Source organism: Telopea speciosissima, chromosome 10, assembly GCF_018873765.1.
Source record: "Telopea speciosissima isolate NSW1024214 ecotype Mountain lineage chromosome 10, Tspe_v1, whole genome shotgun sequence".
Lineage (NCBI taxonomy): Eukaryota > Viridiplantae > Streptophyta > Magnoliopsida > Proteales > Proteaceae > Telopea > Telopea speciosissima.
In genome coordinates, this window is record NC_057925.1 from 31394651 (window position 1) to 31410991 (window position 16341).

At 38.7% G+C, this 16341-nt stretch overlaps 1 non-coding gene across 1 annotated transcript; it reads left to right on the forward strand.

Annotated features, from left to right (window-relative positions):
- Window positions 1-3898: 3898 nt before the first annotated feature.
- LOC122644388 lies at window positions 3899-4005 on the forward strand. Its single transcript, XR_006330320.1, has one exon. It is a non-coding gene; the product is annotated as a small nucleolar RNA R71 (small nucleolar RNA).
- The last annotated feature ends 12336 nt before the right edge of the window (window positions 4006-16341 follow it).

Here is a 16341-nt window from a genome sequence, read left to right on the forward strand (position 1 = left end):
GGTCTTCAGTGAAACTTCTAATACAAGAGGTCTTCATTAGGCCGGGCTTGTGTAGCATTGAACTCCTCCAACTTGGTTTTCTCAATTTAGGCTCCGAAAATGCACTTTTTCTCCATTTCTTTCAATATGCCAAAAATACCCCTATACCCTGAAAAAGATAGAAAATACCCGAATAGCTCCATTCTAAGCAGATAAAATGCAAAATTAAATGGGATAATTTCACTCATAAATGTGCTCATTAAATACCTCCACCCTTAGATTTTGCTAGTCCTCGAGCAAAAAGAAAATAAAGAAAACTAAAATCCTAACTCACTTTCGTAAGAATCACGGTTGCACTTAGCATGTGCAACAAGGCTTTAAACCCCTAGGTTACCCCTAGTGGACGAGTTTTGTCTCGTGAGTGTTTGCAGGGAATATACACACAAAATTCATGATGCAAGTTTAAATTTTGACAATGGATAAGAGGCACACACTAAACCCGAAACTAAAATGCCCTACGTAAGATCAAGAAGACAAAGGTACCCCCACACTTGAGCTCTTATTACCCAGTATTGATTCTAGCAACAGGTACACATCCTAATTAGGGAATCTCCCCATATCTTCCAAACACCACCTTACTTAAGGTAAGACCACTCATGACGTCGAGGGCACTAAGGACTTTAGGCTTCGGAGCATTTTTGACCATACAATTACACTAAGACAATGACATATCTTTCTTCTTTTTTTTAATTACAATGAACTCCATTTGTTACTCCACTACTGTTCCTCAAAGGCCATGCAGGGTCACTACACAAGACACCCGAGCTACTTGGTAGCTTTGTTTCTTATATATATCCACAAGGATAGTGATGCTAGAGTTCTTTTTCAGAGGTTTCATCCCAAGGAGTGTCGATCAAGTCACCTCGCTTCCTAAGGCGGAGTGCCCTGTCTAGCTCCAAGGAATGCAACTCTTACTTTTATTTATTCCTTTTTTTTTCTTATTTTTTTCTTTAAATTACGTGATTCTCAGATCCGTGCAATGTTCTGGCCTTTTAAGCTTTCTAGAAGGCTCATGTAATGAGCTTTAAGCCAACCACTCCCAAGCCAGATGGCTTTAGGGGATTGAGTGTGAAACACTCCTCGGGCTTACTCACTCGAACCAAAAAGGCTACAAGCCCGAATTAGATTCAAGAATACTAGTAATAATAACCTAATTGGTCACTCCAACCATTTTACACGAGACTCCGGGCTTGTGGCCTAGATGCCCCAGTTACTAAGTTGAAGCGACAAAACTAAACTCTCATGATTTTTTTTATTTTTATATGTCACGCCAAAACTAAACTTGGTCTCAGCTCCTAACCAAAAGCTCAAAGAAACACAAGAAAGCCAAGTGGTCTGTCCCTTTGACAAGATTGGGCTCTTATTGTCTGAGTCAAAACCCACCTTAGGATACATACTAGCTACTGTCCTCTCAATAGGATTTTCATTACTTCAGATTAGGGTTCCTAAGTCACTTTCTCCTATGTTTCGAATCAAAGTAACAGAGAGACATGTGAAACTTACCAAAAGCCAAAAAAATAAAAATCTGCCAATTGGTCTCACACCCCCCCATACTTAAAGTAGGCAGTGTCCTCAATGCATACAGAAGAATAAAAATAGGGATAAGGGAAGGAGTGTACCAGAAATTAGTAATATACGACCGAACAGTGCATCCAGCAATCAGTAGCAGCTACCTAAAAAAAAATAAAAACAAACAAACACAAAAATAAAAGTACTAAAGAAGGAAAAAAAATAGTGAGTTGCCTTCCATAGAGCGCGAAGTTTAGAGTCTTCAGCCAGACCCTGACTGACTCATGGAGGGTCAAGGATCAAATCATACCAGGGAGCCGATTTAGAAGAAGGTTGGGGAGATGAAGCCAAAGGAGGGAGCGGCTCAAACCTAACTATCCAAGGTGGTCGTTCTGAGGAGGGTAAGGAATCTACCAAAGTATGCACCTCTTCAATGTATGCCTCAGACTCATCTCCAAGCATCACAGAGTGCTGCAAAGGATCATCAATAAGCACATGAGAAGTGTGATCAGCCACAACTTCATCTAATAAATCCAATGCAAAGCACTCTTCTTCTCTTAAGGACCCTATGGATGCATTGAAGCTATTGAGCCTAAGCTTCTTATTCCCAAAAGAGATGTCCATGGCACCCGATCTACAATTTATGCAAGCATTTGTAGTAGCTAAGAAGGGGTGCCCTAAAATGATAGGGGGAAGCCTGGCTGTGGTGGCTGTATCCATATCTAGGACAAGGAAGTCCACAGGAAAATACAATTCTTCCACCTTCATTAAAACATCCTCTAACAAACCACGAGGTGTCTTGACTGAACAATCGGCCAACTGAAGGATGACCTCAGTGGATTTCAAATCTCCTAAACCAAATCTGTCATAGACTGAACTAGGCAAGATATTCACACTAGCCCCTAAATCAAGTAGTGCCCTACTTATGGAGAGATCTCCAATGATGCAGGAAATAAGAGGTGCACCTGGATCCTTAAGCTTAGGGGGTAGGTGGCTGGAAATTACAGAGCTAACCAGTTCAGTCAAATGGACAGTCTTAGGGATTTGAGTTCTCAATTTACGCTTTTGGGTGCAGAGGTCTAGTAAAAATTTAGCGTAAGCAGGAACTTGCTTGATAGCATCCAAAAGGGGGAGATTGATGCGAACTTGTTGGAACAAGTCTATCATCTTTTACATCTTTTCACACTATTTATCCTGAAGGGGGTAAGATGGTGTCTGAAGTGCTTGGGGAAAAGGGACATTTGGAATGTAAGGATCAAGTGATGGTCCCTCCACAATAGGAATGTGCAGCCCCTTCCTTGGGAACTGATGAATGGATTTCACAGGTGGTGTTTTAGTAATGGAATCATGTGTGTCTTCATCTCCATTGGATTTCTCTCAAGTTGACTCAGCCTCTCCCTGACCTTGAGAACTAGTGGACAACATCCCATTAGTGGCTAAGGGTCCATCAGGTTTTTCTACCCTTTTGCCTCTCCTCAAGACTGTGACTGACTGGACTTGCTCTTTCCCTCGACCCGTTTGACTATTTGGGTTACCAATTGGCTGACTTGGCAATTGGTCAGCCTCCCTCCTACTTATAGCATCGGCTAGCTGACCTAATAGGTTCTCTAGCTTATTAATGGACTGAGTATATGAGTGTAACAGCTGTGTGTTCTGCTCGAGTCCACTTAATGCTTTTAGCACCTTTTCCTCAAAGGATTGATTCTATTGGGATTGAGGATATGGTGGTTATCCACCCCTATAGGCATTAGATTGAACATTAATTGGTGGCCTATATGGTGGGTTTGGAGGGTTATTAGGTACTGAGTTTCTCCATGAAAAGTTTGGGTTGTTCCTCCATCCTGGGTTATAGGTATTGGAAAAAGGATCATTACCCGATTTAGGAAAACCTTGAGGCACTTGTACCTGTTCCTGAACAAATTCAGGGTATTGTGCAGCCGAAGGACAGTCCGTCAGATGATGACTAGGGCTAGCACATAGGGCACATGCTTCAGTCTTATTGGGTGGAGGAAAACTCATTGGGAAAGGGGACATAGAATGCTGTCCTACAAACATCAGATAATCCAATTTCTTGGATAGCATATCAACCTTAGTAGTCATCTCTACAGTTGGATTGATCTCATAGAGACCGCCTTTCTTTGGTTGTCCTATGTGTGGAATCTCAGTCCGAGAGGCTGAAGCATGATGTTGGGAATTCTCACTAAGGGTTTCAAAAAGATCCCATGCTTCCGTCTCATTCTTGTGCATAAATGTTCCGTGCATAAATGTTCCACCACAAGAGGAGTCCACCATCTGCCTATATCGGTCATGGAGGCCATCATAAAAGCACTGGACTAACTGTCATTTAGAAACAGCATGGTGGGGGCACTTCCTAAGTAATTCCTTGAGTCTCTCCCATGCTTCATGAAATTGTTCGCCCTCTAATTGAGAGAAACTAGTAATGGCTCTTCTAAGGCTATTAGTCCGGCCAATGGGGAAGAATTTTTTAAAAATTCCTACTACATCCCCGCCGATGTAGAAATCCTAACCGAATCTAGGGAATGAAGCCAGTGTTTGGCTTTGTCCTTTACGGAGAATGGGAATAGGAGTAACTTTAGGGTATCTGGAGAGAGGTTTTGGATTTTGACTGTAGAGCATACCTCTAAGAACTCATCAAGATGCTTGTAAGGCTCCTCATTAGCAAGTCCATAATAGGATGGTAACATTTGTATGATGCTGGACTTGATCTCATGTTGAGCAGCCTCAATGGCAGGCAACTGAATATAAGATACAGGGGTATAGGCAGTTGGAGTGAAGTGCTCACTCAGCGGTCTTCTTGGCTGGTTTTCATCACCCATTTTATTACTATTATCCTTATCCTTAGGTACAGATCGCTCTATTTCTAGGTCAAGGGAAGTCAGGTTGGGGTGCAAGGAACGTCAACCATATATGAAACACACCACAAGTTGAATGGACTAATTAAACAGAAATTAAAATGTAATAACTAAATAAAACAAATAAAAAATCAGAACTAAAAAGTAAACAATTAACTAATTTAAAACTAACGAAAATACTTACCTGGTGTTGGCAGTTGTGCAATTCCACCTGCTGCCCCCGATGAATGGTTACACATATGATCTTAAGGGGCTGGGGGAATTAAAATTAAACCTAAACACCCAATCTAATGCTGGAATAAAATAAAAAATTACATAAAATAACCCTAATTACATAAAATCTAGGAATTAGAAGTAAACCAAATAGACAGCTTGTCCTACTCGATCTACTCGGCTTCCTGCACAAACAAAGAGAATGTTAGGTATACTAAAATTATCCTAATAAAGAGATTAAAAATAAAAAGAAAAATTCTAGAATTATGACATTAAAACTAAAACAAAGTGACACAAAACAACTCAATCAATCTTAGCAACCATGCTTCGGTTCTCCGACAACGGCACCAAAATTTGATCGTGTCATTAACCGGTCAAAAATAAAACCCTAAATTAATCTAGCAAGTAGCAAGTAAGGGGTCGATCTACGGGAACTGGAAGGCTAAATTACTAAGATAATAAGATGAAAGTGATGAAAATTAAATTGCATTAAATCTGATTTTAAAAATACGAATAAAAGAAACAAATCTAAGCTAACAACGATACGCAAATACGGGAGAAGACTATCTTGAGGGTTCGAATCCCCAATGGGCTGCTATTCAATTCGGTTGGATGCTTCGGTTTATTATAACCACAGGCCTAATAATACCACAGAATGTAGGGTTCCTCCTAGGTATGGACTATCTTGACGAGTACTATCGTCCTTCGCTTATAGGGATTGGCACACTTAGTTTGTTCAGCTATAATCAATCATCGGTACAACCACATAAGAATAAAATCCCATTGCTTGAATGAAAAATAATGAATCACAGAAACAGAATTTTCTAACTAAATACATCAATTAAAATCATCCAAATAGGGATGGGGTCTCAACATCAAGCAATCAAGAATGCAAAACAGAATTTTAAATAACAAACACCATTAGTTCATCCACACCTAAAGATAGAGGGAACTTCGCCAATCATGGTGGAAGGCGACAAAAGGCAGCAATGGTGACGACGATCTATGGAGATGAAGCTGGAACCATGATCCTCCTCCCCTTGCTGAACCCAAGATCCAAAAAGAAAATTAAAAATACAAAAATAGAATGGGATGGAGTGGAATGGAACCCCCTAATCTGTCCGTGGGGTTTTTATAGTTATTGTTTAAAAAAGAAAAAGAAAGCATGAGAGATAGAGAGAATGAGGGAGATGGGAATCCATGAGGGATTTAGAGAGTTAGAGAGGAGTTAGGAGATTATTTCTTTGTGAAGAAATGGGAAGGAGATTAGTGGACAGCATGTGTGAGAGAGGGAAGAGGTAGTGGAGAGGAATTAGGAGATGGGAGAGATGGGAAGAGAGGTAGAGATATAGAATCCATGAGGGAGATGGGGATTAGGAATTAGATGTGGGAAGGTGAGGTGGCATATCAATCTCCCTTCTCACTTCTCCTTTGTGCTCTCGGTGGTTTCATATCTGAAATTCTAAACTCCTCTTTGAATCCATCCGTTTCCCTTAATAGGAAGAGGTCATATGGGTTTTAAAAATAAAACAACCTAAAAAGATAGAATAGGTTTTGGTTTAGGAAACTAGAAAGAGAGAGAGAGAGAGAGAGAGAGACGTGAGAGATGGGGATATCTAATGGGATGGCTTAGAAAAAGATAAAAAGGAAGATAGAATAGGTTTTGGATTTTGAAACTAAAAGGGAGAGAGAGAGGTTTCCGTGAGAGAAATTAGAAATTAGATTTTCTTTCTTCTCTTTCCAACTTTGCCATAATCCATTTTTTGGCCATAATCCCTCCTTCCTTGACTTGAATTGACTCGACCCAAGAATTAAATGTTAACCATTTAATTTTACTAATGCAATGAGTCTAATATTGACTTTTCTTGAGAAATCTCCTCTTTGCCAAATTATGATACTACCCTTGGGTCTTCAGTGAAACTTCTAATACAAGAGGTCTTCATTGGGCCGGCCTTGCGTAGTATTGAACTCCTCCAACTTGGTTTTCTCAATTTAGGCTCCGAAAATGCACTTTTTCTCCATTTCTTTCAATATGCCAAAAATACCCCTGTACCCTGAAAAAGACAGAAAATACCCAAATATCTCCATTCTAAGTAGATAAAATACAGAATTAAACGGGATAATTTCACACATAAATGTGCTCATCACCTTATCACAAATTGGAATCAAAACAATAGAGACAACTTAATCAAGATGGCCTTCTTATGCAATATTATTTGGAATATTTGGACTACTTATTGGGATCTGGTATTCATACAATAGAGCTTCAAAACTGGAGAGATCATTCTAAGAGCGATCACAAATGCTAAAGATTATGTGCCTTCTAATCAGGTTTGCCATCATCGACATTCCAAATTTGTTAGATGGATTCCATGTCACACCTGCAACCCCCCTTGGGAGGATTCGGCTAGTGACCCGAATACCCGAAGCATTCAAAGACCTCTAGGATCCAGATGCAGTATATACACGTCACAAGCACAACACCGTATCAAGATAAAAAGTATTTCATTGATCAAAGTAAACAAAAAGTACAATTCACAAGTTTATATACATATTATTTATATTCAGATCCCCTTTTTACCAGATAGCCTGAATTTACATAGCATTTCATCATTGGGCCAGAAACAAGCTATGCTAAAATATTTATGGTGGAAATAAATTTGCCAAAAAGAGTAGTGTTTCAACAAAAGAAAATAAAAGAAAAGACCACATCATCAGTTCCTGTTCTCCATGTAATCCCTTCGCCACCATCGTATCCACCTGCAAGATCATCTAAAAAAAATTATTCCACAGGAGTGGGCTCCACTGAACCCAGCAAGTAAAGGATAGACCATACACATTCACACACAAAGAAAAATCCTATATGCATGATTTTAATCTTAATTCCACCTAATAGACAATGCCTAGGTCCCTAAGTCTGTGCTACGCCAACAACTCGGGAAATATACTTGGGTCCATCACCTCGATCCAAGCTGTAACCTCAATTGTTGCATGGAGCCCACATCGGTCATAATCCCCAAATCCCCCTATGGATAAGCTCCGATAATCATAGCTTGGACCCCATCCTAGCGTACCACACACTCCTCAGTGACTGGGAGCTATGATCACCCAGCACCTGAACCCCTACTAGTAAGGATTGTAGCACCAAGGAATGACATCACTAGCCATATGCAGACTAAAAGGCATACTATGAGGTGTACTATATTAATGCATCCCATACTATGGCTCACCATACCACTTATTTCCAAGCCAACTACGACATCTGTTCTAACACAATATTCACATTTAAAACCATTCCACATCACTTCAATATCGATCCATAGTTTTGTATCCATAAGCCATAAACAATCAACCAATAGATCATTTCCAAATAAAGACAACATTCATTCATGCATATGATCCCCAACAAACAATCTAAATAAAATAAACATTCCCAAAATAAATCAAGTCTATCCCCACTTACCTTGTTATGGTTGTGTTTGCGAAGCCGGATTGGTTCTCGAGTCGATTGTCGATAGGCTTGATTACCCAAGAGTTATGTCCTATTATTTATCAATCATACATATATGTTAGGTGGTGCCCTAATGTTACTGGAGTGTTAGGATAGGCTAGGGTTAAGTTAAAATAGGTTTGGAGTCAAGAAACCACTTGATAGCAACATTGGTCTGTGACACTGGTCGACCAGTGACTTCCATCAAAGATATACAGCAAACGAATTTAAAAGAAAAAAGGGTTTTAGAAGGGGGTTTTGGGTTGGTTTTCACCCATTTACGCCAAAAATAATTTCTACACATAGGATCAAGTTCTTAGGCTCAGTATGGCTTGGGGAAAAATTGGTTATTAGAGAATCGGAGATGGGAAAGAGGTACATGTAATGGGTTTTAGTTTCCAATTGCAAACACAACCATACATGATAGAAATTTATTTTCAATCGGTAAAAGCTGATCCATAAGCCATGAATTGGTTAAGTACCAACTTAGTAACATAATTAGATGAGGCTATTGAGTTTGGATCTTTAAACATACACAAAGGAATTGATTTTAATTACTGAAATTGGGTATGAAAGACAAGAATCGATCATTGTTTATGATCCAAAACAGAATTTGATTTCTAATTACTCAATTCCAATAACCAAGATGATAGATTGATGAATTCCACAACATAAAACAGAATTACAAAATGAAATCAAAGCTAAGGAAATCTATAATTAGGTAGATTTTAGGTTTGAGGCTTGGATCATACATGCATGAAAGGAATTGGGTAGTCTCTATGGTTTATAGGCTGAAATCAAGAGTTACCATGATTAGGTAGCCAAACCATGGTTAAATTCTGATTTAGGAGATAATCCCATGGCCAGAAGTAGATTAGAATAGGAGAATTTGGTTAAGTATAGAGGTTTACCCCAATGGTGAGCTAGGCCTAGGGTTCTTCTTCTTCTTCTTCTTCTTTCTTCTTCTCTGCTTCTATCGTTTAGGTTAGAAGAGAAAGGAACAGTTGAGAGTTAATTTGTTTATATAGTTAGTGAGATAAGGGCCTATTTGGTTTGGGTTAAAATGGGTCAAAACTGTTTAAATATCCGATTTCATCTACGTGGTTCAATTACGTGTGCCACACCCCAAACCACCCCGCTTCTATCGTTTAGGTTAGAAGAGAAAAAAATAGTTGAGAGTTAATTTGTTTATATAGTTAGTGAGATAAGGGCCTATTTGGTTTGGGTTAAAATGGGTCAAAACTGTTTAAATATCCAATTTCATCTACGTGGTTCAATTACGTGTGCCACACCCCAAACCACCCCCTGGGAGGATTAAGTAGGTGACCCGAATTGCATGCCAACAATCCGCCAAATCCCAAGGATCTAGAAGCAGTTAATCCATTCACAGACACACATCCATCGTAATACAATAAGTACAACTCAGAGTGCTGCAAAAAAACTATATTTACATTAAAAGATAAAGGAAGCGTAGCAGTACAGGAAATGATGTTATATACATAAATAGGTCTGATCATTCCCTCTCTCACTCCCACAAATAGAACAATAAAGGCTATTATATACACAACTGAAACAAAAGGAAAATATACACAGGGCGAGGTAACTCAAAACTAAAAGTAGTAACGGGGATAAACTCCAGTCAAAGACAAAAAGGAGTCCCCAAAACAAAAAGCATCAACAGCACCCTTCACAGGTCATCTTCAGTAACCACTAAGAATACTCACATCAATGGTACAACCTCCATCGGGGTCCATACCAATATCATCATAACCACCATGGCTCTCCTCCAGGTAATAAGCCTCCCCGCCACAGTGACATTGACCTGCAGAATCATCTAATAGAAAAACATATATAACACTGTGTGAGCCCCACTGAGCCCGTGAATGAAACATATCATCATACATAAAATTTAGGTTTCACGTATCCGTAGGTTATCCCCTACAATTTAGTAATGTTTAGTGGACTTACCAGTCATTACATCGGGGTTCACCTCTACTTCTTCATTAGTCAGCGCGAATACCTTTCCTTGCGTTCGATTGTCCCGTGGTTGAAAAGGTCTAGTATAGGACTAGTTTCACGAGTAAGTGTTGTATCCACGGTGCACGCATTCCCTGGCCATATGTCCTGCTTTGTTGCAGACGTAGCACTTGTTGGACAACACGGCCAGCATTGAGGCTTGGCTTACTTGGCTTGTAGCTGGTCGGGCTGGCGAGGTTGCTGTTGTCGCTTGACTCATTGTTGGTTGGGCAGGCCAGTTATAAGTGAGACAGAAAGGGTTCTGACCCACATCTGGCCTACGATATGGAGTTCGATTGGGGCTCAAACTAGCTCCTTGGAAAACCTTGTTTGGCCAACCAAAGTTCTGGTAGTTATTTGGCCTCTTGCCCAATCCAAGCAACATTGTAGCTCTCTCTTTTTCTTTCTCCTTCAATCTATCTTCCATAGTCTTCGCTTTATCAACCATCTGAGCATAATCCCGAATATCCATAATTGACAAGACAGACCCGATCTCAGGTTTAAGTCCCTACTCAAATTTCTTCGTCGTACTTACTTCCCCTTTCAGGTGTTCCAGAGCGAAATGGAACAAATCTTTGAACCGTTGCTGGTAATCCAGCACCGACTTGGTTCCTTGCACAAGTGCAGAGAACTCAGCTTCCTTTCTATCCCTAAAGCTCTCTGGGAAGTAGTTCTTGAAGAAAACCTCTTTGAATTGCTCTCAAGTAGGATTTGGATGAGCGCCTTCAAGATTTGGATTGGTGGCCTTCCACCAAGCTTTAGCCTCATTCTGTAGCTGATAACCTGCACATATCAGCTTTTGCGCATCCATACATTCAAGTACATCAAATGCCTTCTCTAAGGTGCTAATCCACCGTTTCGACTGCATCGCCTCTAAAATTCAACCTGGAAAACATGGGTGGTTGGAGTTTCTTGAACCTCTCCATCACCTTGGTTGTAGAGTTTTCCACTAGGTGATGAGGTACAGGTGGTGGAAAAAGTATTGTCCGGTTAGGTGGTGGGGGTGTGCCGCACGCTCTTACATCATGGTCGCAAATTGTGTAGACATTTGGCCTAGCAGTTCCTGTTATTGCTGCATGGTCCGCATCATAGTGGTCATGAAGGCATTCACCTCACCAGCTGCTATACCTGGCTAAGGTGCCGCAGCAGTGGCTTGAGCAACCATTGGTGCCCTCTGCGAAGTAGCCGACACTTTAACATTTTGAGCTTCAGTTCCATCCGACAACTTAACCTCTAGGATAATTCTAGGGCGTCTTCCTCAACGACCACCTCGGTTGGTTCTAGTATTGACCATGTCTGCTTTTCTGAAAAAAGCTACTTGTTCAATAATCCATCACTTTTTATCGAGGTCAACAAATAACTCCTATCTAACACATGTACATTACCTATCCCACAATTCCAGTGAAAATTACGTTGTCATCCCAGCAAGGTGCATTATTTGTTTATTATTTTGTTCTAGTTATTTGTTTTATGATCGATGAGTGTTTTATGCTGTGATATGTTACGCATGTTATTATCTTGAAATTTAATTTAAACAACAATTCCTTAATTATATACCTGTGTCTAGCAAGCCAGTCTCTGCAGCTTCCAACTGGTGATAATAGTCTGCATGTAAAGGTATGCTATGTCACTCCTAACTCCATCAGCTAGGGTTAGGTAAATGGCTTGACCCACGGGTCCATTAGTATCTGCAAATGCTAGGAAAACAACCAATTGGTTCTCAGCACGGGTCTGTATCTCTAGTATCCGAATTAGTCTCTTCCTCAATTGTCTAATATATAGCATGTTGCTGGGGTCTCTAAGCCCGAACAACGCAATAGGGTCCTAGCATGAAGAAGGACTAAGTATAAGGCCACTATGGTCACTTAATCATAAGAATTAAGTACAGCACTCTAGGGAAATTAAGTAGCATGAGCAGGAAAATAAATAGGTCAGCTCGAGGTTATACAAGGTGTCTCGGTACCTAGGGGGTTCAAATTCCACTCGGTAGCCTATTAGATCCTATTCCTGGTTGAACTAGGTTATGGGTGTGGTAGGGTCTACGTTCTCTAAGATTCTATAATCGCATACTACAACATACCTACATACCTATGTTCAAGTTTGCACAGCATCACTCAACCATGATTCGGATTCACATGAATATAGGCACATAATATTTACTATTAATATTACAAATCATTATTATTTATATACATACATTTTTTTTTGTCAGCTGATGTATTTGGAAGTAGTACTTCCAATTGAACTTATGTAGTGGCTTCGGCCACAGTTAACTTTTTATTAATGTATATATATATATATATATATATATATATATATATAGATATATATATGTGTGTGTGTGTGTTCTGTCTTTTATTTACATTTACCCCTTGTAGCTTTTAATTATTGCATGTTTTATTATCTTACAAATTTATTATTCCTATTCCGCCGTCTGTGAAAGTAGAAAGAGCTTCACGCTCTGATACCAAGCTCTATTACCCCCAAACCATCCCCTGGGAGGATTAGGTAGGTGACCCGAATCGCATGCCAGCAATCTGCCAAATCCCATGGATCTAGAAGCAATTAATCCATTCACAGACACACATCCATCGTAATACAATAAGTACAACTCAGAGTGCTGCAAAAAACTATATTTACATTAAAAGATAAAGGAAGTGTAGTAGTACAGGAAATGATGTTATATACATAAATAGGTCTGATCATTCCCTCTCTCACTCCCACAAATAGAACAGTAAAAGCCATTATATACACAACTGAAACAAAAGGAAAATATACACAGGGCGAGGTAACTCAAGCCCCCAAAAAAAAAGAAAGAAGAAAACTAAAAGTAATAACGGGGATAAACTCATGTCAAAGAGAAAAAGGAGTCCCCAAAATAAAAAGCATCAACAACACCCTTCACAGGTCATCTTCAGTAACCATTGAAAATACTCGCAATAACGGTACGACCTCCTTCGGGGTCCATACCAATATCATCTTAACCACCATGGCTCTCCTCTGGGTAATAAGCCTCCCCGCCACAATGAAATCGACTTGCAGAATCATCTAATAGAAAAATATGTATAACAGAGTGTGAGCCCCACTGAGCCCGTGAACGAAACATATCATCATGCATGCATATGCAATTACAATCACATGATCCTACATAATGTGTAGATCAAATTATTTATTAGCCACCTATCAACACAACTAAGGCAGGTTAGTGCTACTACAATCCTCAATATATGTATCCCTGGTGTGAGCATTTAACCCCTTCCCGCGATACACCAATTGAGTTATCAGAGAGGACCAATCAGCTCCCGCATTCGTTCACCAAGGTCAGCCCGACCAGCCCTCTGTGATTAACCTGTGAGGCATCCATCAATTTTTCTCTTTTCTTTTCTTTTCTGGCTTACAGCCCGGCATATAGCCCATAATCACCATTTTTGTAATACCCATGCCCAAAATATAAGGATAATTTGGACTTTTCACTTTGTGTGCAGAATCTGTACCAATGGACCAATGAAGGGTGGAATTATGGTTGTTAGCATGCACACTAGAGGTAAAACCTTACTAGTATTTTATTAGTATTAGTGCAGGGTATGCTTATTTATTTATTTATTTTTTCTTCTTTGTGCATGGTTATATGTTGCTAGTATCCAAATATATTTATTTATAAGTTTATTAACATCTAAGAGAGGTTAGCCTAGTGGTTAGGACCCCATATGGCTTTAAACAGGTCTAAAGATCAATTCTTGAGGGAAGCAATTGAAAAGAATTTTATTTGTTTTGCTTTGGATAGCTTGGTGGACACAATATTTGCTTTTGACTTGGGGACTATAATCGATATCGAAAGGAGAAGAAAGATTCTCTTTGTCAAGTGTACTTGAGAAGTTGAGATAAATTAAGGGAAGGGAGAGAATGAAGAAACTTAAAGTTTAATGAATTAATAAACTATAAAATAAATTAAGAGATTAAAACTTAAAATTTAATTAAAAAGGAGTTGTAACTTATTTCCAAAAAATAAAGAAAAAGAAGTAAAGAAGAAATAAAGAAGGATTGAAGATGAAGAAATAAAGAAGAAATGAAGAAGAAGAAATAAGGAGAAAAAGAGAGGAGAATAAGTTTAACGTAAGAGCAAGAGAGAAGGCTTCATTAGACTTATTCTTTTTTTTGAAGGTATACATTTTAATATTTTTATACTCTATTTCATAATCATTTGATTATAGGAGATTGATTCTTGAGGTTGTATTGTTACAGTGTTCAGTTTTGGACAGATTCTGTCTGCTGTTAGAAAAAAAATTGTATCTCTTAATTAGTGAAGATTTTGGATCCCAATTTTGGGGCTATTATGGATGACATGCAGATAGAATATTTTTTCAAATTTGAGGTCCATCCAATTTCGTTTGGTATCCCATCTAAATGAGAACTTGGGACTAGTCTGCTGTCTTGGCAGAATTTGAACCTGAACTTGGGAATAATAAAAGCCCAAATAATACTTGGAATTTAGGCTTGAAATTTGGTTTAGATCATTATTATTTAGTCTAATTTAATACCAAAAAAAATTTGGATTTAATCGTGTTTGAGATATGATATTTATATATCTTGTAAATATGCTGCGCAGATTTTGGCAGAATCTGTGCACTAAGATTGAAACAAATGATTTAAATATAAAATAAAAGAATTTGGAGATGATTTTTGGTGGAAATCTTGGTATTAAGGCAAATTGGTCCCCTGTAAATTTTGAGAGTCTCTAGATATGTATAAGTGGGGGAAATATTATAATTTGAGGGCTGCCCGTGTTTACAAGTTGGGTACAGCTTTGTAAGGGTACATAAACCTATTGATTTTGCTATTTATAATCTATGTAAGGGATATTGGATCATTATTTTTGTAATTTAAAGTGCAGTGAGAATTGAGTTAAAACTTGCAAGGTGAGTGAGACCCCACAGAACCTATGTATTATTTTCATATACAAATCTCTTTTCTTTGATTTGCCATTTTGTGAAATTTCATTATTTGAAACAACATGACTATTTATGCATAATTGTCTTGAAGTCTATTTTGAAGTATTATGCATGTTTTGAAATAGAATTTGGTTTCTATGGATAGTATGCATGATTGTGATTTTATCAAAAGCATGATGAGATTTGTCATTTTATAAGATATGATTTTAATGTAATATTGTTGGACTGCAACCCTTCCAACAGGGGGTTATGTGTTGGGGTGGATTGTTGAGCACAGGAGTGAGGCAAGAGCATGACATTTAAGGACATGGTCTGGTTCTGTGAGCCAAGAGCTCGAAGCTCACAATTCCATTATGTTTAGGTATGTGGACCGGGGGGTGAGGCAAGAGCATGACGTTTAAGGAATGTGGTTTCCCCTCCATAGGAGCTCGTTACCGGTTCTGTGAGCCAAGAGCCTGAGTCCCATCCCATTGATTATATTAGTGATATGTTGATTATTAGTAGTGTTATTTTATGAACCTACTGAGGCTATTAATTGGAACTTGATTTATGAACTTTTGAACTCATGGCATGTTTTACTGGAATTTGTGATATTTTCAGATTTATATAACATATGTTTTGAGATTCTATTACATTTCGGGATATGCATTTGTTTATCGATATTTATGTTCTGTTTCCCCCTACTCATTAAGCTTTCCCCAAGCTTAGCCCTTTATTTAACCACACAGAGGACGAGAGTCAGGAGCCATGCTCATGTGATGAGTGCACTGGAGTTATTAGAGGAGATCATACTCAGATGGGGGATGATTAGAAAATTTATGGAATCATTTATCCTTTTTTTATTTGGAACGTTTGTAATGATTTGGATTTGGATTTGACCCTGATACATGGTTTATTTTAATATTTGGATGGATGGATGTAATTGGGATTTATTCTTACTTTTAGTTGTGGTGCCACCAACACCTTAGTTTTAAATACTCGAATTCATATTAATCGAATGTTGAATTTAACTGTTTAAGTCTTCCGCTGTGTTATATGATGGTATTATTGAGGATTTATTTGGAGATTATGACTACTGATTCAATTTTGGTTCATCTATCTAAAACCATTTCGATCTTGTGGATTTGTGTGATGACCCTTACACTTAGGCCGGTTTGGGAGCGTTACAGCGGTGGTATCAGAGCGGAGTTTTAGAGTAGAGAATGAACTAGAACTGGTGGCATAGGATCTTTAACATAGAGATGTTACACCT